This window comes from Rhinichthys klamathensis, unplaced genomic scaffold (assembly GCF_029890125.1).
Source record: "Rhinichthys klamathensis goyatoka isolate OS25496 unplaced genomic scaffold, OSU_Roscu_1.1 h1tg000720l_1, whole genome shotgun sequence".
In the NCBI taxonomy this organism is placed as follows: Eukaryota; Metazoa; Chordata; class Actinopteri; order Cypriniformes; family Leuciscidae; genus Rhinichthys; species Rhinichthys klamathensis.
Window position 1 is genome coordinate 34,600 of NW_026607135.1, and position 20,259 is coordinate 54,858.

At 40.7% G+C, this 20,259-nt stretch overlaps 42 non-coding genes across 42 annotated transcripts; all 42 read right to left on the reverse strand.

Annotated features, from left to right (window-relative positions):
• Positions 1-81: 81 nt before the first annotated feature.
• trnai-uau (transfer RNA isoleucine (anticodon UAU)) lies at positions 82-175 on the reverse strand. Its single transcript has 2 exons — positions 138-175; positions 82-117 (listed from the first exon to the last, which is right to left on the reverse strand). It is a non-coding gene; the product is annotated as a tRNA-Ile (tRNA).
• Positions 176-443: 268 nt separating this feature from the next.
• Positions 444-537, reverse strand: trnai-uau (transfer RNA isoleucine (anticodon UAU)). The gene is made up of 2 exons: positions 500-537; positions 444-479 (listed from the first exon to the last, which is right to left on the reverse strand). It is a non-coding gene; the product is annotated as a tRNA-Ile (tRNA).
• Positions 538-804: 267 nt separating this feature from the next.
• trnai-uau (transfer RNA isoleucine (anticodon UAU)) lies at positions 805-898 on the reverse strand. The gene is made up of 2 exons: positions 861-898; positions 805-840 (listed from the first exon to the last, which is right to left on the reverse strand). It is a non-coding gene; the product is annotated as a tRNA-Ile (tRNA).
• A 367-nt stretch (positions 899-1,265) lies between these two features.
• Positions 1,266-1,359, reverse strand: trnai-uau (transfer RNA isoleucine (anticodon UAU)). The gene is made up of 2 exons: positions 1,322-1,359; positions 1,266-1,301 (listed from the first exon to the last, which is right to left on the reverse strand). It is a non-coding gene; the product is annotated as a tRNA-Ile (tRNA).
• A 268-nt stretch (positions 1,360-1,627) lies between these two features.
• trnai-uau (transfer RNA isoleucine (anticodon UAU)) lies at positions 1,628-1,721 on the reverse strand. The gene is made up of 2 exons: positions 1,684-1,721; positions 1,628-1,663 (listed from the first exon to the last, which is right to left on the reverse strand). It is a non-coding gene; the product is annotated as a tRNA-Ile (tRNA).
• Positions 1,722-2,088: 367 nt separating this feature from the next.
• trnai-uau (transfer RNA isoleucine (anticodon UAU)) lies at positions 2,089-2,182 on the reverse strand. The gene is made up of 2 exons: positions 2,145-2,182; positions 2,089-2,124 (listed from the first exon to the last, which is right to left on the reverse strand). It is a non-coding gene; the product is annotated as a tRNA-Ile (tRNA).
• Positions 2,183-2,450: 268 nt separating this feature from the next.
• Positions 2,451-2,544, reverse strand: trnai-uau (transfer RNA isoleucine (anticodon UAU)). The gene is made up of 2 exons: positions 2,507-2,544; positions 2,451-2,486 (listed from the first exon to the last, which is right to left on the reverse strand). It is a non-coding gene; the product is annotated as a tRNA-Ile (tRNA).
• A 367-nt stretch (positions 2,545-2,911) lies between these two features.
• Positions 2,912-3,005, reverse strand: trnai-uau (transfer RNA isoleucine (anticodon UAU)). The gene is made up of 2 exons: positions 2,968-3,005; positions 2,912-2,947 (listed from the first exon to the last, which is right to left on the reverse strand). It is a non-coding gene; the product is annotated as a tRNA-Ile (tRNA).
• A 269-nt stretch (positions 3,006-3,274) lies between these two features.
• Positions 3,275-3,368, reverse strand: trnai-aau (transfer RNA isoleucine (anticodon AAU)). Its single transcript has 2 exons — positions 3,331-3,368; positions 3,275-3,310 (listed from the first exon to the last, which is right to left on the reverse strand). It is a non-coding gene; the product is annotated as a tRNA-Ile (tRNA).
• A 367-nt stretch (positions 3,369-3,735) lies between these two features.
• Positions 3,736-3,829, reverse strand: trnai-uau (transfer RNA isoleucine (anticodon UAU)). The gene is made up of 2 exons: positions 3,792-3,829; positions 3,736-3,771 (listed from the first exon to the last, which is right to left on the reverse strand). It is a non-coding gene; the product is annotated as a tRNA-Ile (tRNA).
• A 267-nt stretch (positions 3,830-4,096) lies between these two features.
• trnai-uau (transfer RNA isoleucine (anticodon UAU)) lies at positions 4,097-4,190 on the reverse strand. The gene is made up of 2 exons: positions 4,153-4,190; positions 4,097-4,132 (listed from the first exon to the last, which is right to left on the reverse strand). It is a non-coding gene; the product is annotated as a tRNA-Ile (tRNA).
• A 367-nt stretch (positions 4,191-4,557) lies between these two features.
• On the reverse strand, positions 4,558-4,651 carry trnai-uau (transfer RNA isoleucine (anticodon UAU)). Its single transcript has 2 exons — positions 4,614-4,651; positions 4,558-4,593 (listed from the first exon to the last, which is right to left on the reverse strand). It is a non-coding gene; the product is annotated as a tRNA-Ile (tRNA).
• A 367-nt stretch (positions 4,652-5,018) lies between these two features.
• Positions 5,019-5,112, reverse strand: trnai-uau (transfer RNA isoleucine (anticodon UAU)). The gene is made up of 2 exons: positions 5,075-5,112; positions 5,019-5,054 (listed from the first exon to the last, which is right to left on the reverse strand). It is a non-coding gene; the product is annotated as a tRNA-Ile (tRNA).
• A 267-nt stretch (positions 5,113-5,379) lies between these two features.
• trnai-uau (transfer RNA isoleucine (anticodon UAU)) lies at positions 5,380-5,473 on the reverse strand. Its single transcript has 2 exons — positions 5,436-5,473; positions 5,380-5,415 (listed from the first exon to the last, which is right to left on the reverse strand). It is a non-coding gene; the product is annotated as a tRNA-Ile (tRNA).
• Positions 5,474-5,840: 367 nt separating this feature from the next.
• trnai-uau (transfer RNA isoleucine (anticodon UAU)) lies at positions 5,841-5,934 on the reverse strand. Its single transcript has 2 exons — positions 5,897-5,934; positions 5,841-5,876 (listed from the first exon to the last, which is right to left on the reverse strand). It is a non-coding gene; the product is annotated as a tRNA-Ile (tRNA).
• Positions 5,935-6,202: 268 nt separating this feature from the next.
• trnai-uau (transfer RNA isoleucine (anticodon UAU)) lies at positions 6,203-6,296 on the reverse strand. Its single transcript has 2 exons — positions 6,259-6,296; positions 6,203-6,238 (listed from the first exon to the last, which is right to left on the reverse strand). It is a non-coding gene; the product is annotated as a tRNA-Ile (tRNA).
• A 1,981-nt stretch (positions 6,297-8,277) lies between these two features.
• Positions 8,278-8,371, reverse strand: trnai-uau (transfer RNA isoleucine (anticodon UAU)). Its single transcript has 2 exons — positions 8,334-8,371; positions 8,278-8,313 (listed from the first exon to the last, which is right to left on the reverse strand). It is a non-coding gene; the product is annotated as a tRNA-Ile (tRNA).
• Positions 8,372-8,639: 268 nt separating this feature from the next.
• Positions 8,640-8,733, reverse strand: trnai-uau (transfer RNA isoleucine (anticodon UAU)). The gene is made up of 2 exons: positions 8,696-8,733; positions 8,640-8,675 (listed from the first exon to the last, which is right to left on the reverse strand). It is a non-coding gene; the product is annotated as a tRNA-Ile (tRNA).
• A 367-nt stretch (positions 8,734-9,100) lies between these two features.
• trnai-uau (transfer RNA isoleucine (anticodon UAU)) lies at positions 9,101-9,194 on the reverse strand. Its single transcript has 2 exons — positions 9,157-9,194; positions 9,101-9,136 (listed from the first exon to the last, which is right to left on the reverse strand). It is a non-coding gene; the product is annotated as a tRNA-Ile (tRNA).
• A 269-nt stretch (positions 9,195-9,463) lies between these two features.
• trnai-aau (transfer RNA isoleucine (anticodon AAU)) lies at positions 9,464-9,557 on the reverse strand. Its single transcript has 2 exons — positions 9,520-9,557; positions 9,464-9,499 (listed from the first exon to the last, which is right to left on the reverse strand). It is a non-coding gene; the product is annotated as a tRNA-Ile (tRNA).
• Positions 9,558-9,924: 367 nt separating this feature from the next.
• On the reverse strand, positions 9,925-10,018 carry trnai-uau (transfer RNA isoleucine (anticodon UAU)). The gene is made up of 2 exons: positions 9,981-10,018; positions 9,925-9,960 (listed from the first exon to the last, which is right to left on the reverse strand). It is a non-coding gene; the product is annotated as a tRNA-Ile (tRNA).
• A 268-nt stretch (positions 10,019-10,286) lies between these two features.
• On the reverse strand, positions 10,287-10,380 carry trnai-uau (transfer RNA isoleucine (anticodon UAU)). Its single transcript has 2 exons — positions 10,343-10,380; positions 10,287-10,322 (listed from the first exon to the last, which is right to left on the reverse strand). It is a non-coding gene; the product is annotated as a tRNA-Ile (tRNA).
• Positions 10,381-10,747: 367 nt separating this feature from the next.
• trnai-uau (transfer RNA isoleucine (anticodon UAU)) lies at positions 10,748-10,841 on the reverse strand. Its single transcript has 2 exons — positions 10,804-10,841; positions 10,748-10,783 (listed from the first exon to the last, which is right to left on the reverse strand). It is a non-coding gene; the product is annotated as a tRNA-Ile (tRNA).
• A 268-nt stretch (positions 10,842-11,109) lies between these two features.
• trnai-uau (transfer RNA isoleucine (anticodon UAU)) lies at positions 11,110-11,203 on the reverse strand. Its single transcript has 2 exons — positions 11,166-11,203; positions 11,110-11,145 (listed from the first exon to the last, which is right to left on the reverse strand). It is a non-coding gene; the product is annotated as a tRNA-Ile (tRNA).
• A 367-nt stretch (positions 11,204-11,570) lies between these two features.
• trnai-uau (transfer RNA isoleucine (anticodon UAU)) lies at positions 11,571-11,664 on the reverse strand. The gene is made up of 2 exons: positions 11,627-11,664; positions 11,571-11,606 (listed from the first exon to the last, which is right to left on the reverse strand). It is a non-coding gene; the product is annotated as a tRNA-Ile (tRNA).
• Positions 11,665-11,933: 269 nt separating this feature from the next.
• Positions 11,934-12,027, reverse strand: trnai-aau (transfer RNA isoleucine (anticodon AAU)). The gene is made up of 2 exons: positions 11,990-12,027; positions 11,934-11,969 (listed from the first exon to the last, which is right to left on the reverse strand). It is a non-coding gene; the product is annotated as a tRNA-Ile (tRNA).
• A 367-nt stretch (positions 12,028-12,394) lies between these two features.
• Positions 12,395-12,488, reverse strand: trnai-uau (transfer RNA isoleucine (anticodon UAU)). The gene is made up of 2 exons: positions 12,451-12,488; positions 12,395-12,430 (listed from the first exon to the last, which is right to left on the reverse strand). It is a non-coding gene; the product is annotated as a tRNA-Ile (tRNA).
• A 267-nt stretch (positions 12,489-12,755) lies between these two features.
• Positions 12,756-12,849, reverse strand: trnai-uau (transfer RNA isoleucine (anticodon UAU)). The gene is made up of 2 exons: positions 12,812-12,849; positions 12,756-12,791 (listed from the first exon to the last, which is right to left on the reverse strand). It is a non-coding gene; the product is annotated as a tRNA-Ile (tRNA).
• Positions 12,850-13,216: 367 nt separating this feature from the next.
• Positions 13,217-13,310, reverse strand: trnai-uau (transfer RNA isoleucine (anticodon UAU)). Its single transcript has 2 exons — positions 13,273-13,310; positions 13,217-13,252 (listed from the first exon to the last, which is right to left on the reverse strand). It is a non-coding gene; the product is annotated as a tRNA-Ile (tRNA).
• Positions 13,311-13,677: 367 nt separating this feature from the next.
• Positions 13,678-13,771, reverse strand: trnai-uau (transfer RNA isoleucine (anticodon UAU)). The gene is made up of 2 exons: positions 13,734-13,771; positions 13,678-13,713 (listed from the first exon to the last, which is right to left on the reverse strand). It is a non-coding gene; the product is annotated as a tRNA-Ile (tRNA).
• A 267-nt stretch (positions 13,772-14,038) lies between these two features.
• trnai-uau (transfer RNA isoleucine (anticodon UAU)) lies at positions 14,039-14,132 on the reverse strand. The gene is made up of 2 exons: positions 14,095-14,132; positions 14,039-14,074 (listed from the first exon to the last, which is right to left on the reverse strand). It is a non-coding gene; the product is annotated as a tRNA-Ile (tRNA).
• A 367-nt stretch (positions 14,133-14,499) lies between these two features.
• On the reverse strand, positions 14,500-14,593 carry trnai-uau (transfer RNA isoleucine (anticodon UAU)). The gene is made up of 2 exons: positions 14,556-14,593; positions 14,500-14,535 (listed from the first exon to the last, which is right to left on the reverse strand). It is a non-coding gene; the product is annotated as a tRNA-Ile (tRNA).
• Positions 14,594-14,861: 268 nt separating this feature from the next.
• On the reverse strand, positions 14,862-14,955 carry trnai-uau (transfer RNA isoleucine (anticodon UAU)). Its single transcript has 2 exons — positions 14,918-14,955; positions 14,862-14,897 (listed from the first exon to the last, which is right to left on the reverse strand). It is a non-coding gene; the product is annotated as a tRNA-Ile (tRNA).
• A 1,981-nt stretch (positions 14,956-16,936) lies between these two features.
• trnai-uau (transfer RNA isoleucine (anticodon UAU)) lies at positions 16,937-17,030 on the reverse strand. The gene is made up of 2 exons: positions 16,993-17,030; positions 16,937-16,972 (listed from the first exon to the last, which is right to left on the reverse strand). It is a non-coding gene; the product is annotated as a tRNA-Ile (tRNA).
• A 268-nt stretch (positions 17,031-17,298) lies between these two features.
• trnai-uau (transfer RNA isoleucine (anticodon UAU)) lies at positions 17,299-17,392 on the reverse strand. The gene is made up of 2 exons: positions 17,355-17,392; positions 17,299-17,334 (listed from the first exon to the last, which is right to left on the reverse strand). It is a non-coding gene; the product is annotated as a tRNA-Ile (tRNA).
• A 367-nt stretch (positions 17,393-17,759) lies between these two features.
• On the reverse strand, positions 17,760-17,853 carry trnai-uau (transfer RNA isoleucine (anticodon UAU)). Its single transcript has 2 exons — positions 17,816-17,853; positions 17,760-17,795 (listed from the first exon to the last, which is right to left on the reverse strand). It is a non-coding gene; the product is annotated as a tRNA-Ile (tRNA).
• Positions 17,854-18,122: 269 nt separating this feature from the next.
• On the reverse strand, positions 18,123-18,216 carry trnai-aau (transfer RNA isoleucine (anticodon AAU)). The gene is made up of 2 exons: positions 18,179-18,216; positions 18,123-18,158 (listed from the first exon to the last, which is right to left on the reverse strand). It is a non-coding gene; the product is annotated as a tRNA-Ile (tRNA).
• Positions 18,217-18,583: 367 nt separating this feature from the next.
• trnai-uau (transfer RNA isoleucine (anticodon UAU)) lies at positions 18,584-18,677 on the reverse strand. Its single transcript has 2 exons — positions 18,640-18,677; positions 18,584-18,619 (listed from the first exon to the last, which is right to left on the reverse strand). It is a non-coding gene; the product is annotated as a tRNA-Ile (tRNA).
• Positions 18,678-18,945: 268 nt separating this feature from the next.
• On the reverse strand, positions 18,946-19,039 carry trnai-uau (transfer RNA isoleucine (anticodon UAU)). Its single transcript has 2 exons — positions 19,002-19,039; positions 18,946-18,981 (listed from the first exon to the last, which is right to left on the reverse strand). It is a non-coding gene; the product is annotated as a tRNA-Ile (tRNA).
• Positions 19,040-19,406: 367 nt separating this feature from the next.
• Positions 19,407-19,500, reverse strand: trnai-uau (transfer RNA isoleucine (anticodon UAU)). The gene is made up of 2 exons: positions 19,463-19,500; positions 19,407-19,442 (listed from the first exon to the last, which is right to left on the reverse strand). It is a non-coding gene; the product is annotated as a tRNA-Ile (tRNA).
• Positions 19,501-19,768: 268 nt separating this feature from the next.
• Positions 19,769-19,862, reverse strand: trnai-uau (transfer RNA isoleucine (anticodon UAU)). Its single transcript has 2 exons — positions 19,825-19,862; positions 19,769-19,804 (listed from the first exon to the last, which is right to left on the reverse strand). It is a non-coding gene; the product is annotated as a tRNA-Ile (tRNA).
• A 267-nt stretch (positions 19,863-20,129) lies between these two features.
• trnai-uau (transfer RNA isoleucine (anticodon UAU)) lies at positions 20,130-20,223 on the reverse strand. Its single transcript has 2 exons — positions 20,186-20,223; positions 20,130-20,165 (listed from the first exon to the last, which is right to left on the reverse strand). It is a non-coding gene; the product is annotated as a tRNA-Ile (tRNA).
• Between the last annotated feature and the right edge of the window lie 36 nt (positions 20,224-20,259).

Below are 20,259 nucleotides of genomic sequence, written 5' to 3' on the forward strand. Positions count from 1 at the left end.
AGCCATGCAATGCTCAAACAATCTTTCTAGCTAGAATTTGAAAACTTGCGCTGCTATAATCTCTCTGGCTTTCTAAAACCATGCTCCTGGTGAGGCTCGAACTCACAACCTCAGCATTGCTCTGCTGCGTACTGCCTTATAAGTACCGCGCGCTGACCGATTGCGCCACTGGAGCTTCTAGACTGCAACATCTACCAAAATCCATGTGGGGATTATAGCCACTGGAGCTATAATCATGAGGGTGATTCAGTTTGAAAAAAATCTTTCAAGTTAGCCCTTTAATACTTTACTAGTTTAAGACATACATAGAACATTAAATGGGTTTTATGCATTATTCCGTGATCATTCTTCTAATGGATGATGGCAATGTGATGTTCAGACGATCTTTTAAGTTAGACATTGAAATCTTTCAATTCCATAGCGTCTCTTGCTTTCTAAAACCGTGCTCCAGGTGAGGCTCGAACTCACAACCTCGGCATTGCTCTGCTGCGTACTTCCTTATAAGTACCGCGCACTGACCGATTGCGCCACTGGAGCTTCTAAACTGCAACATCTACCAAAATCCATGTGGGGATTATAGCCAATGGAGCTATAATCATGAGGGTGATTCAGTTTGAAAAAATCTTTCAAGTTAGCCCTTTAATAGTTTACTAGTTTAAGACATACATAGAACATTAAATGGGTTTTATACATTATTCCGTGATCATTCTTCTAATGGATGACGGCATTGTGATGTTCAGACGATCTTTTAAGTTAGACATTGAAATCTTTCAATTCCATAGCGTCTCTTGCTTTCTAAAACCGTGCTCCAGGTGAGGGTCGAACTCACAACCTCGGCATTGCTCTGCTGCGTACTGCCTTATAAGTACCACTCGCTGACCGATTGCGCCACTGGAGCTTCTGACACAGAGGCATATTATCAAACACAATGTGGGGAATCAGAAACAAAATGGTCCTTTTTAAAGCTAGGCTACTAAGCTTGATCACACAAGCCCCTACCTATAAGAATCTCTTGCCCAATGATTAACACACATTCTACCTAATATGTACTTCAATTGAACAAACCTATCCAATGTAATGCTGGGCTATCCATTAGCCCTTGAACTCTCTTTTAATGAACGATGACCATGCCGTTATATTCAAGCCGTTTGCATTACTTTCTGAGAATTCTTCTAATTGTTTCCAGCCATGCAATGCTCAAACAATCTTTCTAGCTAGAATTTGAAAACTTGCGCTGCTATAATCTCTCTGGCTTTCTAAAACCATGCTCCAGGTGAGGCTCGAACTCACAACCTCGGCATTGCTCTGCTGCGTACTGCCTTATAAGTACCGCGCGCTGACCGATTGCGCCACTGGAGCTTCTAGACTGCATCATCTACCAAAATCCATGTGGGGATTATAGCCACTGGAGCTATAATCATGAGGGTGATTCAGTTTGAAAAAAATCTTTCAAGTTAGCCCTTTAATACTTTACTAGTTTAAGACATACATAGAACATTAAATGGGTTTTATGCATTATTCCATGATCATTCTTCTAATGGATGACGGCAATGTGATGTTCAGACGATCTTTTAAGTTAGACATTAAAATCTTTCAATTCCATAGCGTCTCTTGCTTTCTAAAACCGTGCTCCAGGAGAGGCTCGAACTCACAACCTCGGCATTGCTCTGCTGCGTACTGCCTTATAAGTACCGCGCGCTGACCGATTGCGCCACTGGAGCTTCTGACACAGAGGCATATTATCAAACACAATGTGGGGAATCAGAAACAAAATGGTCCTTTTTAAAGCTAGGCTACTAAGCTTGATCACACAAGCCCCTACCCATAAGAATCTCTTGCCCAATGATTAACACACATTCTACCTAATATGTACTTCAATTGAACAAACCTATCCAATGTAATGCTGGGCTATCCATTAGCCCTTGAACTCTCTTTTAATGAACGATGACCATGCAGTTATATTCAAGCCGTTTGCATTACTTTCTGAGAATTCTTCTAATTGTTTACAGCCATGCAATGCTCAAACAATCTTTCTAGCTAGAATTTGAAAACTTGCGCTGCTATAATCTCTCTGGCTTTCTAAAACCATGCTCCAGGTGAGGCTCGAACTCACAACCTCGGCATTGCTCTGCTGCGTACTGCCTTATAAGTACCGCGCGCTGACCGATTGCGCCACTGGAGCTTCTAGACTGCAACATCTACCAAAATCCATGTGGGGATTATAGCCACTGGAGCTATAATCATGAGGGTGATTCAGTTTGAAAAAAATCTTTCAAGTTAGCCCTTTAATACTTTACTAGTTTAAGACATACATAGAACATTAAATGGGTTCTATGCATTATTCCATGATCATTCTTCTAATGGATGACGGCAATGTGATGTTCAGACGATCTTTTAAGTTAGACATTAAAATCTTTCAATTCCATAGCGTCTCTTGCTTTCTAAAACCGTGCTCCAGGAGAGGCTCGAACTCACAACCTCGGCATTGCTCTGCTGCGTACTGCCTTATAAGTACCGCGCGCTGACCGATTGCGCCACTGGAGCTTCTGACACAGAGTCATATTATCAAACACAATGTGGGGAATCAGAAACAAAATGATCCATTTTAAAGCTAGGCTACTAAGCTTGATCACATAAGCCCCTACCTATAAGCCTCTCTTGCCCAATGATTAACACACATTCTACCTAATATGTACTTCAATTGAACAAACCTATCCAATGTAATGCTGGGCTATCCATTAGCCCTTGAACTCTCTTTTAATGAACGATGACCATGCAGTTATATTCAAGCCGTTTGCATTACTTTCTGAGAATTCTTCTAATTGTTTCCAGCCATGCAATGCTCAAACAATCTTTCTAGCTAGAATTTGAAAACTTGCGCTGCTATAATCTCTCTGGCTTTCTAAAACCACGCTCCAGGTGAGGCTCGAACTCACAACCTCGGCATTGCTCTGCTGCGTACTGCCTTATAAGTACCGCGCGCTGACCGATTGCGCCACTGGAGCTTCTAGACTGCAAACATCTACCAAAATCCATGTGGGGATTATAGCCACTGGAGCTATAATCATGTGGGTGATTCAGTTTGAAAAAAATCTTTCAAGTTAGCCCTTTAATACTTTACTAGTTTAAGACATACATAGAACATTAAATGGGTTTTATGCATTATTCCGTGATCATTCTTCTAATGGATGACAGCAATGTGATGTTCAGACGATCTTTTAAGTTAGACATTGAAATCTTTCAATTCCATAGCGTCTCTTGCTTTCTAAAACCGTGCTCCAGGTGAGGCTCGAACTCACAACCTCGGCATTGCTCTGCTGCGTACTGCCTTATTAGTACCGCGCGCTGACCGATTGCGCCACTGGAGCTTCTGACACAGAGTCATATTATCAAACACAATGTGGGGAATCAGAAACAAAATGATCCATTTTAAAGCTAGGCTACTAAGCTTGATCACATAAGCCCCTACCTATAAGCCTCTCTTGCCCAATGATTAACACACATTCTACCTAATATGTACTTCAATTGAACAAACCTATCCAATGTAATGCTGGGCTATCCATTAGCCCTTGAACTCTCTTTTAATGAACGATGACCATGCAGTTATATTCAAGCCGTTTGCATTACTTTCTGAGAATTCTTCTAATTGTTTCCAGCCATGCAATGCTCAAACAATCTTTCTAGCTAGAATTTGAAAACTTGCGCTGCTATAATCTCTCTGGCTTTCTAAAACCATGCTCCAGGTGAGGCTCGAACTCACAACCTCGGCATTGCTCTGCTGCGTACTGCCTTATAAGTACCGCGCGCTGACCGATTGCGCCACTGGAGCTTCTAGACTGCAACATCTACCAAAATCCATGTGGGGATTATAGCCAATGGAGCTATAATCATGAGGGTGATTCAGTTTGAAAAAATCTTTCAAGTTAGCCCTTTAATAGTTTACTAGTTTAAGACATACATAGAACATTAAATGGGTTTTATGCATTATTCCGTGATCATTCTTTTAATGGATGACGGCATTGTGATGTTCAGACGATCTTTTAAGTTAGACATTGAAATCTTTCAATTCCATAGCGTCTCTTGCTTTCTAAAACCGTGCTCCAGGTGAGGGTCGAACTCACAACCTCGGCATTGCTCTGCTGCGTACTGCCTTATAAGTACCGCTCGCTGACCGATTGCGCCACTGGAGCTTCTGACAAAGAGGCATATTATCAAACACAATGTGGGGAATCAGAAACAAAATGGTCCTTTTTAAAGCTAGGCTACTAAGCTTGATCACACAAGCCCCTACCTATAAGAATCTCTTGCCCAATGATTAACACACATTCTACCTAATATGTACTTCAATTGAACAAACCTATCCAATGTAATGCTGGGCTATCCATTAGCCCTTGAACTCTCTTTTAATGAACGATGACCATGCAGTTATATTCAAGCCGTTTGCATTACTTTCTGAGAATTCTTCTAATTGTTTCCAGCCATGCAATGCTCAAACAATCTTTCTAGCTAGAATTTGAAAACTTGCGCTGCTATAATCTCTCTGGCTTTCTAAAACCATGCTCCAGGTGAGGCTCGAACTCACAACCTCGGCATTGCTCTGCTGCGTACTGCCTTATAAGTACCGCGCGCTGACCGATTGCGCCACTGGAGCTTCTGACACAGAGTCATATTATCAAACACAATGTGGGGAATCAGAAACAAAATGATCCATTTTAAAGCTAGGCTACTAAGCTTGATCACATAAGCCCCTACCTATAAGCCTCTCTTGCCCAATGATTAACACACATTCTACCTAATATGTACTTCAATTGAACAAACCTATCCAATGTAATGCTGGGCTATCCATTAGCCCTTGAACTCTCTTTTAATGAACGATGACCATGCAGTTATATTCAAGCCGTTTGCATTACTTTCTGAGAATTCTTCTAATTGTTTCCAGCCATGCAATGCTCAAACAATCTTTCTAGCTAGAATTTGAAAACTTGCGCTGCTATAATCTCTCTGGCTTTCTAAAACCATGCTCCTGGTGAGGCTCGAACTCACAACCTCGGCATTGCTCTGCTGCGTACTGCCTTATAAGTACCGCGCGCTGACCGATTGCGCCACTGGAGCTTCTAGACTGCAACATCTACCAAAATCCATGTGGGGATTATAGCCACTGGAGCTATAATCATGTGGGTGATTCAGTTTGAAAAAATCTTTCAAGTTAGCCCTTTAATAGTTTACTAGTTTAAGACATACATAGAACATTAAATGGGTTTTATGCATTATTCCGTGATCATTCTTCTAATGGATGACGGCATTGTGATGTTCAGACGATCTTTTAAGTTAGACATTGAAATCTTTCAATTCCATAGCGTCTCTTGCTTTCTAAAACCGTGCTCCAGGTGAGGGTCGAACTCACAACCTCGGCATTGCTCTGCTGCGTACTGCCTTATAAGTACCGCTCGCTGACCGATTGCGCCACTGGAGCTTCTGACACAGAGGCATATTATCAAACACAATGTGGGGAATCAGAAACAAAATGGTCCTTTTTAAAGCTAGGCTACTAAGCTTGATCACACAAGCCCCTACCTATAAGAATCTCTTGCCCAATGATTAACACACATTCTACCTAATATGTACTTCAATTGAACAAACCTATCCAATGTAATGCTGGGCTATCCATTAGCCCTTGAACTCTCTTTTAATGAACGATGACCATGCAGTTATATTCAAGCCGTTTGCATTACTTTCTGAGAATTCTTCTAATTGTTTACAGCCATGCAATGCTCAAACAATCTTTCTAGCTAGAATTTGAAAACTTGCGCTGCTATAATCTCTCTGGCTTTCTAAAACCATGCTCCAGGTGAGGCTCGAACTCACAACCTCGGCATTGCTCTGCTGCGTACTGCCTTATAAGTACCGCGCGCTGACCGATTGCGCCACTGGAGCTTCTAGACTGCATCATCTACCAAAATCCATGTGGGGATTATAGCCACTGGAGCTATAATCATGAGGGTGATTCAGTTTGAAAAAAATCTTTCAAGTTAGCCCTTTAATACTTTACTAGTTTAAGACATACATAGAACATTAAATGGGTTTTATGCATTATTCCATGATCATTCTTCTAATGGATGACGGCAATGTGATGTTCAGACGATCTTTTAAGTTAGACATTAAAATCTTTCAATTCCATAGCGTCTCTTGCTTTCTAAAACCGTGCTCCAGGTGAGGGTCGAACTCACAACCTCGGCATTGCTCTGCTGCGTACTGCCTTATAAGTACCACTCGCTGACCGATTGCGCCACTGGAGCTTCTGACACAGAGGCATATTATCAACAGAGCCGGACAGTAACGGAGTACATTTACTTGAGTACAGTACTTAAGTACAATTTTGAGGGATCTGTACTTTACTCGAGTATCATTTTTGGGGAGTACTCATGACTTTACTCAAGTACATTTGAGAGGCAAATATTGTACTCTTTACTCCAATACATTTCTATCCATAACCGTGAGTACCCGAGTAAAAAAAAAAAAAAAAAAATCTCGGAAACCCTCAATTTGTTGTTTCCCTCTCAAACGTGATTGGATTGTGCAGGCGCCACTGATTGGGACAGCCTATCAGCAATCACTTTCAGCTTTCCGCCAAAGTCAACTCCATGGTCAGATTTTATATTACACATTAATGTAAGCCAAGCATTTGGTTTGATGTTCTTGAGTATGTGGTGTGTTTAACACAGTCAGGTTCAAATGTGGCAGTGGCGTAGCCACGAGGGATTTCTGATTTCTTAAAAAAAAACTTTAGGAGGCAAAATATATTTTTACTGATTATGTGAATTACACTGCGCAAACCAAAGTAGGCTACTACCCAGCAAATGAAGAAGGGTTGGCGCTCAGTCTCCACAGTACATAAAATATTAATTTTGTTTTATTTTATTTTTCGGGTTTGCATTTATGAGGAAAAAACAATGTTATGGACGTGTTCTCCGTTACGGACGTGAGCGCTCTGAAAGCGGCTTGAAAAATGCTTTAAAACTTTCACAGAGACATCAAACAGAAAACACAAAACCTTTCTTTAACCTGAATTTCCTTTTGCATTAATTTTATCTTAATTTTAATCAATGTTTCTTCAACCAGTTGCCTGGGTTTAATAAATAAGAAGTAAATAGCAGACGATAGATAAGAAATGGAGGCGCCGGCACGTGAACTGGATCTCGTCTCGTCTCGTCTCCTCATATAAGGTAGCCTACTTGCCTCTCACAGACATGTCTACTTTTAAACAGAAAAATTCAAAACGAAAGAAAACAGACTACAGACTGCTCTCTGCTTATGTAATCCGTATGAAATGTGCATTTCTCTCTGGCGCGTTCACTACTGAATATCGCGAGTCAGCATCGTCAACTTCATCTTAGCCGACACTGACAAAGAAAACACTTGTTTATTAACAAGTGTTTATTAATAAACAATTAAAATATCTCCTTGCTATATTTTACATATTCATAATCATTCCTTTTGCCGGTTCTTTGTGACAGCTTTTAGGTGGTTTATTGGCAGCGCCACCCTTACATGTGGTGTGTGTGTGTGTTGTCCCCGCATTTAAAGATGGGACCCCCCCAAAAATTAAATTAAATTAGATTTAGAATTAGATTTTACTTTCAATTCCTTTTACATTCTCCAAGGTATTAACTTTAACATTTTTCATAACTCCATGTAGGACGTTTCTGTGCATAAATGTAAGCACTGTGGCAGTAGATTACTAATGCAATATTTAGAAAATCTACTCTTGTACTCTTGATACTCAAGTACTTTTAAAAACAAGTACTTTAGTACTTTTACTTAAGTAGACATCTGACTGTAGTACTTTTACTTGTACTTGAGTAAAATTTAGCAAGGGGTATCTGTACTTTTACTCAAGTAACAAAGCTCTGTACTCTGTCCGCCTCTGATTATCAAACACAATGTGGGGAATCAGAAACAAAATGGTCCTTTTTAAAGCTAGGCTACTAAGCTTGATCACACAAGCCCCTACCCATAAGAATCTCTTGCCCAATGATTAACACACATTCTACCTAATATGTACTTCAATTGAACAAACCTATCCAATGTAATGCTGGGCTATCCATTAGCCCTTGAACTCTCTTTTAATGAACGATGACCATGCAGTTATATTCAAGCCGTTTGCATTACTTTCTGAGAATTCTTCTAATTGTTTACAGCCATGCAATGCTCAAACAATCTTTCTAGCTAGAATTTGAAAACTTGCGCTGCTATAATCTCTCTGGCTTTCTAAAACCATGCTCCAGGTGAGGCTCGAACTCACAACCTCGGCATTGCTCTGCTGCGTACTGCCTTATAAGTACCGCGCGCTGACCGATTGCGCCACTGGAGCTTCTAGACTGCAACATCTACCAAAATCCATGTGGGGATTATAGCCACTGGAGCTATAATCATGAGGGTGATTCAGTTTGAAAAAAATCTTTCAAGTTAGCCCTTTAATACTTTACTAGTTTAAGACATACATAGAACATTAAATGGGTTCTATGCATTATTCCATGATCATTCTTCTAATGGATGACGGCAATGTGATGTTCAGACGATCTTTTAAGTTAGACATTAAAATCTTTCAATTCCATAGCGTCTCTTGCTTTCTAAAACCGTGCTCCAGGAGAGGCTCGAACTCACAACCTCGGCATTGCTCTGCTGCGTACTGCCTTATAAGTACCGCGCGCTGACCGATTGCGCCACTGGAGCTTCTGACACAGAGTCATATTATCAAACACAATGTGGGGAATCAGAAACAAAATGATCCATTTTAAAGCTAGGCTACTAAGCTTGATCACATAAGCCCCTACCTATAAGCCTCTCTTGCCCAATGATTAACACACATTCTACCTAATATGTACTTCAATTGAACAAACCTATCCAATGTAATGCTGGGCTATCCATTAGCCCTTGAACTCTCTTTTAATGAACGATGACCATGCAGTTATATTCAAGCCGTTTGCATTACTTTCTGAGAATTCTTCTAATTGTTTCCAGCCATGCAATGCTCAAACAATCTTTCTAGCTAGAATTTGAAAACTTGCGCTGCTATAATCTCTCTGGCTTTCTAAAACCACGCTCCAGGTGAGGCTCGAACTCACAACCTCGGCATTGCTCTGCTGCGTACTGCCTTATAAGTACCGCGCGCTGACCGATTGCGCCACTGGAGCTTCTAGACTGCAAACATCTACCAAAATCCATGTGGGGATTATAGCCACTGGAGCTATAATCATGTGGGTGATTCAGTTTGAAAAAAATCTTTCAAGTTAGCCCTTTAATACTTTACTAGTTTAAGACATACATAGAACATTAAATGGGTTTTATGCATTATTCCGTGATCATTCTTCTAATGGATGACAGCAATGTGATGTTCAGACGATCTTTTAAGTTAGACATTGAAATCTTTCAATTCCATAGCGTCTCTTGCTTTCTAAAACCGTGCTCCAGGTGAGGCTCGAACTCACAACCTCGGCATTGCTCTGCTGCGTACTGCCTTATTAGTACCGCGCGCTGACCGATTGCGCCACTGGAGCTTCTGACACAGAGTCATATTATCAAACACAATGTGGGGAATCAGAAACAAAATGATCCATTTTAAAGCTAGGCTACTAAGCTTGATCACATAAGCCCCTACCTATAAGCCTCTCTTGCCCAATGATTAACACACATTCTACCTAATATGTACTTCAATTGAACAAACCTATCCAATGTAATGCTGGGCTATCCATTAGCCCTTGAACTCTCTTTTAATGAACGATGACCATGCAGTTATATTCAAGCCGTTTGCATTACTTTCTGAGAATTCTTCTAATTGTTTCCAGCCATGCAATGCTCAAACAATCTTTCTAGCTAGAATTTGAAAACTTGCGCTGCTATAATCTCTCTGGCTTTCTAAAACCATGCTCCAGGTGAGGCTCGAACTCACAACCTCGGCATTGCTCTGCTGCGTACTGCCTTATAAATACCGCGCGCTGACCGATTGCGCCACTGGAGCTTCTAGACTGCAACATCTACCAAAATCCATGTGGGGATTATAGCCACTGGAGCTATAATCATGAGGGTGATTCAGTTTGAAAAAAATCTTTCAAGTTAGCCCTTTAATACTTTACTAGTTTAAGACATACATAGAACATTAAATGGGTTTTATGCATTATTCCATGATCATTCTTCTAATGGATGACGGCAATGTGATGTTCAGACGATCTTTTAAGTTAGACATTAAAATCTTTCAATTCCATAGCGTCTCTTGCTTTCTAAAACCGTGCTCCAGGAGAGGCTCGAACTCACAACCTCGGCATTGCTCTGCTGCGTACTGCCTTATAAGTACCGCGCGCTGACCGATTGCGCCACTGGAGCTTCTGACACAGAGGCATATTATCAAACACAATGTGGGGAATCAGAAACAAAATGGTCCTTTTTAAAGCTAGGCTACTAAGCTTGATCACACAAGCCCCTACCCATAAGAATCTCTTGCCCAATGATTAACACACATTCTACCTAATATGTACTTCAATTGAACAAACCTATCCAATGTAATGCTGGGCTATCCATTAGCCCTTGAACTCTCTTTTAATGAACGATGACCATGCAGTTATATTCAAGCCGTTTGCATTACTTTCTGAGAATTCTTCTAATTGTTTACAGCCATGCAATGCTCAAACAATCTTTCTAGCTAGAATTTGAAAACTTGCGCTGCTATAATCTCTCTGGCTTTCTAAAACCATGCTCCAGGTGAGGCTCGAACTCACAACCTCGGCATTGCTCTGCTGCGTACTGCCTTATAAGTACCGCGCGCTGACCGATTGCGCCACTGGAGCTTCTAGACTGCAACATCTACCAAAATCCATGTGGGGATTATAGCCACTGGAGCTATAATCATGAGGGTGATTCAGTTTGAAAAAAATCTTTCAAGTTAGCCCTTTAATACTTTACTAGTTTAAGACATACATAGAACATTAAATGGGTTCTATGCATTATTCCATGATCATTCTTCTAATGGATGACGGCAATGTGATGTTCAGACGATCTTTTAAGTTAGACATTAAAATCTTTCAATTCCATAGCGTCTCTTGCTTTCTAAAACCGTGCTCCAGGAGAGGCTCGAACTCACAACCTCGGCATTGCTCTGCTGCGTACTGCCTTATAAGTACCGCGCGCTGACCGATTGCGCCACTGGAGCTTCTGACACAGAGTCATATTATCAAACACAATGTGGGGAATCAGAAACAAAATGATCCATTTTAAAGCTAGGCTACTAAGCTTGATCACATAAGCCCCTACCTATAAGCCTCTCTTGCCCAATGATTAACACACATTCTACCTAATATGTACTTCAATTGAACAAACCTATCCAATGTAATGCTGGGCTATCCATTAGCCCTTGAACTCTCTTTTAATGAACGATGACCATGCAGTTATATTCAAGCCGTTTGCATTACTTTCTGAGAATTCTTCTAATTGTTTCCAGCCATGCAATGCTCAAACAATCTTTCTAGCTAGAATTTGAAAACTTGCGCTGCTATAATCTCTCTGGCTTTCTAAAACCACGCTCCAGGTGAGGCTCGAACTCACAACCTCGGCATTGCTCTGCTGCGTACTGCCTTATAAGTACCGCGCGCTGACCGATTGCGCCACTGGAGCTTCTAGACTGCAAACATCTACCAAAATCCATGTGGGGATTATAGCCACTGGAGCTATAATCATGTGGGTGATTCAGTTTGAAAAAAATCTTTCAAGTTAGCCCTTTAATACTTTACTAGTTTAAGACATACATAGAACATTAAATGGGTTTTATGCATTATTCCGTGATCATTCTTCTAATGGATGACAGCAATGTGATGTTCAGACGATCTTTTAAGTTAGACATTGAAATCTTTCAATTCCATAGCGTCTCTTGCTTTCTAAAACCGTGCTCCAGGTGAGGCTCGAACTCACAACCTCGGCATTGCTCTGCTGCGTACTGCCTTATTAGTACCGCGCGCTGACCGATTGCGCCACTGGAGCTTCTGACACAGAGTCATATTATCAAACACAATGTGGGGAATCAGAAACAAAATGATCCATTTTAAAGCTAGGCTACTAAGCTTGATCACATAAGCCCCTACCTATAAGCCTCTCTTGCCCAATGATTAACACACATTCTACCTAATATGTACTTCAATTGAACAAACCTATCCAATGTAATGCTGGGCTATCCATTAGCCCTTGAACTCTCTTTTAATGAACGATGACCATGCAGTTATATTCAAGCCGTTTGCATTACTTTCTGAGAATTCTTCTAATTGTTTCCAGCCATGCAATGCTCAAACAATCTTTCTAGCTAGAATTTGAAAACTTGCGCTGCTATAATCTCTCTGGCTTTCTAAAACCATGCTCCAGGTGAGGCTCGAACTCACAACCTCGGCATTGCTCTGCTGCGTACTGCCTTATAAGTACCGCGCGCTGACCGATTGCGCCACTGGAGCTTCTAGACTGCAACATCTACCAAAATCCATGTGGGGATTATAGCCAATGGAGCTATAATCATGAGGGTGATTCAGTTTGAAAAAATCTTTCAAGTTAGCCCTTTAATAGTTTACTAGTTTAAGACATACATAGAACATTAAATGGGTTTTATGCATTATTCCGTGATCATTCTTTTAATGGATGACGGCATTGTGATGTTCAGACGATCTTTTAAGTTAGACATTGAAATCTTTCAATTCCATAGCGTCTCTTGCTTTCTAAAACCGTGCTCCAGGTGAGGGTCGAACTCACAACCTCGGCATTGCTCTGCTGCGTACTGCCTTATAAGTACCGCTCGCTGACCGATTGCGCCACTGGAGCTTCTGACAAAGAGGCATATTATCAAACACAATGTGGGGAATCAGAAACAAAATGGTCCTTTTTAAAGCTAGGCTACTAAGCTTGATCACACAAGCCCCTACCTATAAGAATCTCTTGCCCAATGATTAACACACATTCTACCTAATATGTACTTCAATTGAACAAACCTATCCAATGTAATGCTGGGCTATCCATTAGCCCTTGAACTCTCTTTTAATGAACGATGACCATGCAGTTATATTCAAGCCGTTTGCATTACTTTCTGAGAATTCTTCTAATTGTTTCCAGCCATGCAATGCTCAAACAATCTTTCTAGCTAGAATTTGAAAACTTGCGCTGCTATAATCTCTCTGGCTTTCTAAAACCATGCTCCAGGTGAGGCTCGAACTCACAACCTCGGCATTGCTCTGCTGCGTACTGCCTTATAAGTACCGCGCGCTGACCGATTGCGCCACTGGAGCTTCTGACACAGAGTCATATTATCAAACACAATGTGGGGAATCAGAAACAAAATGATCCATTTTAAAGCTAGGCTACTAAGCTTGATCACATAAGCCCCTACCTATAAGCCTCTCTTGCCCAATGATTAACACACATTCTACCTAATATGTACTTCAATTGAACAAACCTATCCAATGTAATGCTGGGCTATCCATTAGCCCTTGAACTCTCTTTTAATGAACGATGACCATGCAGTTATATTCAAGCCGTTTGCATTACTTTCTGAGAATTCTTCTAATTGTTTCCAGCCATGCAATGCTCAAACAATCTTTCTAGCTAGAATTTGAAAACTTGCGCTGCTATAATCTCTCTGGCTTTCTAAAACCATGCTCCTGGTGAGGCTCGAACTCACAACCTCGGCATTGCTCTGCTGCGTACTGCCTTATAAGTACCGCGCGCTGACCGATTGCGCCACTGGAGCTTCTAGACTGCAACATCTACCAAAATCCATGTGGGGATTATAGCCACTGGAGCTATAATCATGTGGGTGATTCAGTTTGAAAAAATCTTTCAAGTTAGCCCTTTAATAGTTTACTAGTTTAAGACATACATAGAACATTAAATGGGTTTTATGCATTATTCCGTGATCATTCTTCTAATGGATGACGGCATTGTGATGTTCAGACGATCTTTTAAGTTAGACATTGAAATCTTTCAATTCCATAGCGTCTCTTGCTTTCTAAAACCGTGCTCCAGGTGAGGGTCGAACTCACAACCTCGGCATTGCTCTGCTGCGTACTGCCTTATAAGTACCGCTCGCTGACCGATTGCGCCACTGGAGCTTCTGACACAGAGGCATATTATCAAACACAATGTGGGGAATCAGAAACAAAATGGTCCTTTTTAAAGCTAGGCTACTAAGCTTGATCACACAAGCCCCTACCTATAAGAATCTCTTGCCCAATGATTAACACACATTCTACCTAATATGTACTTCAATTGAACAAACCTATCCAATGTAATGCTGGGCTATCCATTAGCCCTTGAACTCTCTTTTAATGAACGATGACCATGCAGTTATATTCAAGCCGTTTGCATTACTTTCTGAGAATTCTTCTAATTGTTTACAGCCATGCAATGCTCAAACAATCTTTCTAGCTAGAATTTGAAAACTTGCGCTGCTATAATCTCTCTGGCTTTCTAAAACCATGCTCCAGGTGAGGCTCGAACTCACAACCTCGGCATTGCTCTGCTGCGTACTGCCTTATAAGTACCGCGCGCTGACCGATTGCGCCACTGGAGCTTCTAGACTGCATCATCTACCAAAATCCATGTGGGGATTATAGCCACTGGAGCTATAATCATGAGGGTGATTCAGTTTGAAAAAAATCTTTCAAGTTAGCCCTTTAATACTTTACTAGTTTAAGACATACATAGAACATTAAATGGGTTTTATGCATTATTCCATGATCATTCTTCTAATGGATGACGGCAATGTGATGTTCAGACGATCTTTTAAGTTAGACATTAAAATCTTTCAATTCCATAGCGTCTCTTGCTTTCTAAAACCGTGCTCCAGGTGAGGGTCGAACTCACAACCTCGGCATTGCTCTGCTGCGTACTGCCTTATAAGTACCACTCGCTGACCGATTGCGCCACTGGAGCTTCTGACACAGAGGCATATTATCAACAGAGCCGGACAGTAACGGAGTACATTTACTTGAGTACAGTACTTAAGTACAATTTTGAGGGATCTGTACTTTACTCGAGTATCATTTTTGGGGAGTACTCATGACTTTACTCAAGTACATTTGAGAGGCAAATATTGTACTCTTTACTCCAATACATTTCTATCCATAACCGTGAGTACCCGAGTAAAAAAAAAAAAAAAAAAATCTCGGAAACCCTCAATTTGTTGTTTCCCTCTCAAACGTGATTGGATTGTGCAGGCGCCACTGATTGGGACAGCCTATCAGCAATCACTTTCAGCTTTCCGCCAAAGTCAACTCCATGGTCAGATTTTATATTACACATTAATGTAAGCCAAGCATTTGGTTTGATGTTCTTGAGTATGTGGTGTGTTTAACACAGTCAGGTTCAAATGTGGCAGTGGCGTAGCCACGAGGGATTTCTGATTTCTTAAAAAAAAACTTTAGGAGGCAAAATATATTTTTACTGATTATGTGAATTACACTGCGCAAACCAAAGTAGGCTACTACCCAGCAAATGAAGAAGGGTTGGCGCTCAGTCTCCACAGTACATAAAATATTAATTTTGTTTTATTTTATTTTTCGGGTTTGCATTTATGAGGAAAAAACAATGTTATGGACGTGTTCTCCGTTACGGACGTGAGCGCTCTGAAAGCGGCTTGAAAAATGCTTTAAAACTTTCACAGAGACATCAAACAGAAAACACAAAACCTTTCTTTAACCTGAATTTCCTTTTGCATTAATTTTATCTTAATTTTAATCAATGTTTCTTCAACCAGTTGCCTGGGTTTAATAAATAAGAAGTAAATAGCAGACGATAGATAAGAAATGGAGGCGCCGGCACGTGAACTGGATCTCGTCTCGTCTCGTCTCCTCATATAAGGTAGCCTACTTGCCTCTCACAGACATGTCTACTTTTAAACAGAAAAATTCAAAACGAAAGAAAACAGACTACAGACTGCTCTCTGCTTATGTAATCCGTATGAAATGTGCATTTCTCTCTGGCGCGTTCACTACTGAATATCGCGAGTCAGCATCGTCAACTTCATCTTAGCCGACACTGACAAAGAAAACACTTGTTTATTAACAAGTGTTTATTAATAAACAATTAAAATATCTCCTTGCTATATTTTACATATTCATAATCATTCCTTTTGCCGGTTCTTTGTGACAGCTTTTAGGTGGTTTATTGGCAGCGCCACCCTTACATGTGGTGTGTGTGTGTGTTGTCCCCGCATTTAAAGATGGGACCCCCCCAAAAATTAAATTAAATTAGATTTAGAATTAGATTTTACTTTCAATTCCTTTTACATTCTCCAAGGTATTAACTTTAACATTTTTCATAACTCCATGTAGGACGTTTCTGTGCATAAATGTAAGCACTGTGGCAGTAGATTACTAATGCAATATTTAGAAAATCTACTCTTGTACTCTTGATACTCAAGTACTTTTAAAAACAAGTACTTTAGTACTTTTACTTAAGTAGACATCTGACTGTAGTACTTTTACTTGTACTTGAGTAAAATTTAGCAAGGGGTATCTGTACTTTTACTCAAGTAACAAAGCTCTGTACTCTGTCCGCCTCTGATTATCAAACACAATGTGGGGAATCAGAAACAAAATGGTCCTTTTTAAAGCTAGGCTACTAAGCTTGATCACACAAGCCCCTACCCATAAGAATCTCTTGCCCAATGATTAACACACATTCTACCTAATATGTACTTCAATTGAACAAACCTATCCAATGTAATGCTGGGCTATCCATTAGCCCTTGAACTCTCTTTTAATGAACGATGACCATGCAGTTATATTCAAGCCGTTTGCATTACTTTCTGAGAATTCTTCTAATTGTTTACAGCCATGCAATGCTCAAACAATCTTTCTAGCTAGAATTTGAAAACTTGCGCTGCTATAATCTCTCTGGCTTTCTAAAACCATGCTCCAGGTGAGGCTCGAACTCACAACCTCGGCATTGCTCTGCTGCGTACTGCCTTATAAGTACCGCGCGCTGACCGATTGCGCCACTGGAGCTTCTAGACTGCAACATCTACCAAAATCCATGTGGGGATTATAGCCACTGGAGCTATAATCATGAGGGTGATTCAGTTTGAAAAAAATCTTTCAAGTTAGCCCTTTAATACTTTACTAGTTTAAGACATACATAGAACATTAAATGGGTTCTATGCATTATTCCATGATCATTCTTCTAATGGATGACGGCAATGTGATGTTCAGACGATCTTTTAAGTTAGACATTAAAATCTTTCAATTCCATAGCGTCTCTTGCTTTCTAAAACCGTGCTCCAGGAGAGGCTCGAACTCACAACCTCGGCATTGCTCTGCTGCGTACTGCCTTATAAGTACCGCGCGCTGACCGATTGCGCCACTGGAGCTTCTGACACAGAGTCATATTATCAAACACAATGTGGGGAATCAGAAACAAAATGATCCATTTTAAAGCTAGGCTACTAAGCTTGATCACATAAGCCCCTACCTATAAGCCTCTCTTGCCCAATGATTAACACACATTCTACCTAATATGTACTTCAATTGAACAAACCTATCCAATGTAATGCTGGGCTATCCATTAGCCCTTGAACTCTCTTTTAATGAACGATGACCATGCAGTTATATTCAAGCCGTTTGCATTACTTTCTGAGAATTCTTCTAATTGTTTCCAGCCATGCAATGCTCAAACAATCTTTCTAGCTAGAATTTGAAAACTTGCGCTGCTATAATCTCTCTGGCTTTCTAAAACCACGCTCCAGGTGAGGCTCGAACTCACAACCTCGGCATTGCTCTGCTGCGTACTGCCTTATAAGTACCGCGCGCTGACCGATTGCGCCACTGGAGCTTCTAGACTGCAAACATCTACCAAAATCCATGTGGGGATTATAGCCACTGGAGCTATAATCATGTGGGTGATTCAGTTTGAAAAAAATCTTTCAAGTTAGCCCTTTAATACTTTACTAGTTTAAGACATACATAGAACATTAAATGGGTTTTATGCATTATTCCGTGATCATTCTTCTAATGGATGACAGCAATGTGATGTTCAGACGATCTTTTAAGTTAGACATTGAAATCTTTCAATTCCATAGCGTCTCTTGCTTTCTAAAACCGTGCTCCAGGTGAGGCTCGAACTCACAACCTCGGCATTGCTCTGCTGCGTACTGCCTTATTAGTACCGCGCGCTGACCGATTGCGCCACTGGAGCTTCTGACACAGAGTCATATTATCAAACACAATGTGGGGAATCAGAAACAAAATGATCCATTTTAAAGCTAGGCTACTAAGCTTGATCACATAAGCCCCTACCTATAAGCCTCTCTTGCCCAATGATTAACACACATTCTACCTAATATGTACTTCAATTGAACAAACCTATCCAATGTAATGCTGGGCTATCCATTAGCCCTTGAACTCTCTTTTAATGAACGATGACCATGCAGTTATATTCAAGCCGTTTGCATTACTTTCTGAGAATTCTTCTAATTGTTTCCAGCCATGCAATGCTCAAACAATCTTTCTAGCTAGAATTTGAAAACTTGCGCTGCTATAATCTCTCTGGCTTTCTAAAACCATGCTCCAGGTGAGGCTCGAACTCACAACCTCGGCATTGCTCTGCTGCGTACTGCCTTATAAATACCACGCGCTGACCGATTGCGCCACTGGAGCTTCTAGACTGCAACATCTACCAAAATCCATGTGGGGATTATAGCCACTGGAGCTATAATCATGAGGGTGATTCAGTTTGAAAAAAATCTTTCAAGTTAGCCATTTAATACTTTACTAGTTTAAGACATACATAGAACATTAAATGGGTTTTATGCATTATTCCATGATCATTCTTCTAATGGATGACGGCAATGTGATGTTCAGACGATCTTTTAAGTTAGACATTAAAATCTTTCAATTCCATAGCGTCTCTTGCTTTCTAAAACCATGCTCCAGGTGAGGCTCGAACTCACAACCTCTGCATTGCTCTGCTGCGTACTGCCTTATAAGTACCGCGCGCTGACCGATTGCGCCACTGGAGCTTCTGACACAGAGGCATATTATCAAACACAATGTGGGGAATCAGAAACAAAATAATCAATTTTAAAGCTAGGCTACTAAGCTTGATCACACAAGCCCCTACCTATAAGAATCTCTTGCCCAATGATTAACACGCATTCTACCTAATATGTACTTCAATTGAACAAACCTATCCAATGTAATGCTGGGCTATCCATTAGCCCTTGAACTCTCTTTTAATGAACGATGACCATGCAGTTATATTCAAGCCGTTTGCATTACTTTCTGAGAATTCTTCTAATTGTTTCCAGCCATGCAATGCTCAAACAATCTTTCTAGCTAGAATTTGAAAACTTGCGCTGCTATAATCTCTCTGGCTTTCTAAAACCATGCTCCTGGTGAGGCTCGAACTCACAACCTCAGCATTGCTCTGCTGCGTACTGCCTTATAAGTACCGCGCGCTGACCGATTGCGCCACTGGAGCTTCTAGACTGCAACATCTACCAAAATCCATGTGGGGATTATAGCCACTGGAGCTATAATCATGAGGGTGATTCAGTTTGAAAAAAATCTTTCAAGTTAGCCCTTTAATACTTTACTAGTTTAAGACATACATAGAACATTAAATGGGTTTTATGCATTATTCCGTGATCATTCTTCTAATGGATGATGGCAATGTGATGTTCAGACGATCTTTTAAGTTAGACATTGAAATCTTTCAATTCCATAGCGTCTCTTGCTTTCTAAAACCGTGCTCCAGGTGAGGCTCGAACTCACAACCTCGGCATTGCTCTGCTGCGTACTTCCTTATAAGTACCGCGCACTGACCGATTGCGCCACTGGAGCTTCTAAACTGCAACATCTACCAAAATCCATGTGGGGATTATAGCCAATGGAGCTATAATCATGAGGGTGATTCAGTTTGAAAAAATCTTTCAAGTTAGCCCTTTAATAGTTTACTAGTTTAAGACATACATAGAACATTAAATGGGTTTTATACATTATTCCGTGATCATTCTTCTAATGGATGACGGCATTGTGATGTTCAGACGATCTTTTAAGTTAGACATTGAAATCTTTCAATTCCATAGCGTCTCTTGCTTTCTAAAACCGTGCTCCAGGTGAGGGTCGAACTCACAACCTCGGCATTGCTCTGCTGCGTACTGCCTTATAAGTACCGCTCGCTGACCGATTGCGCCACTGGAGCTTCTGACACAGAGGCATATTATCAAACACAATGTGG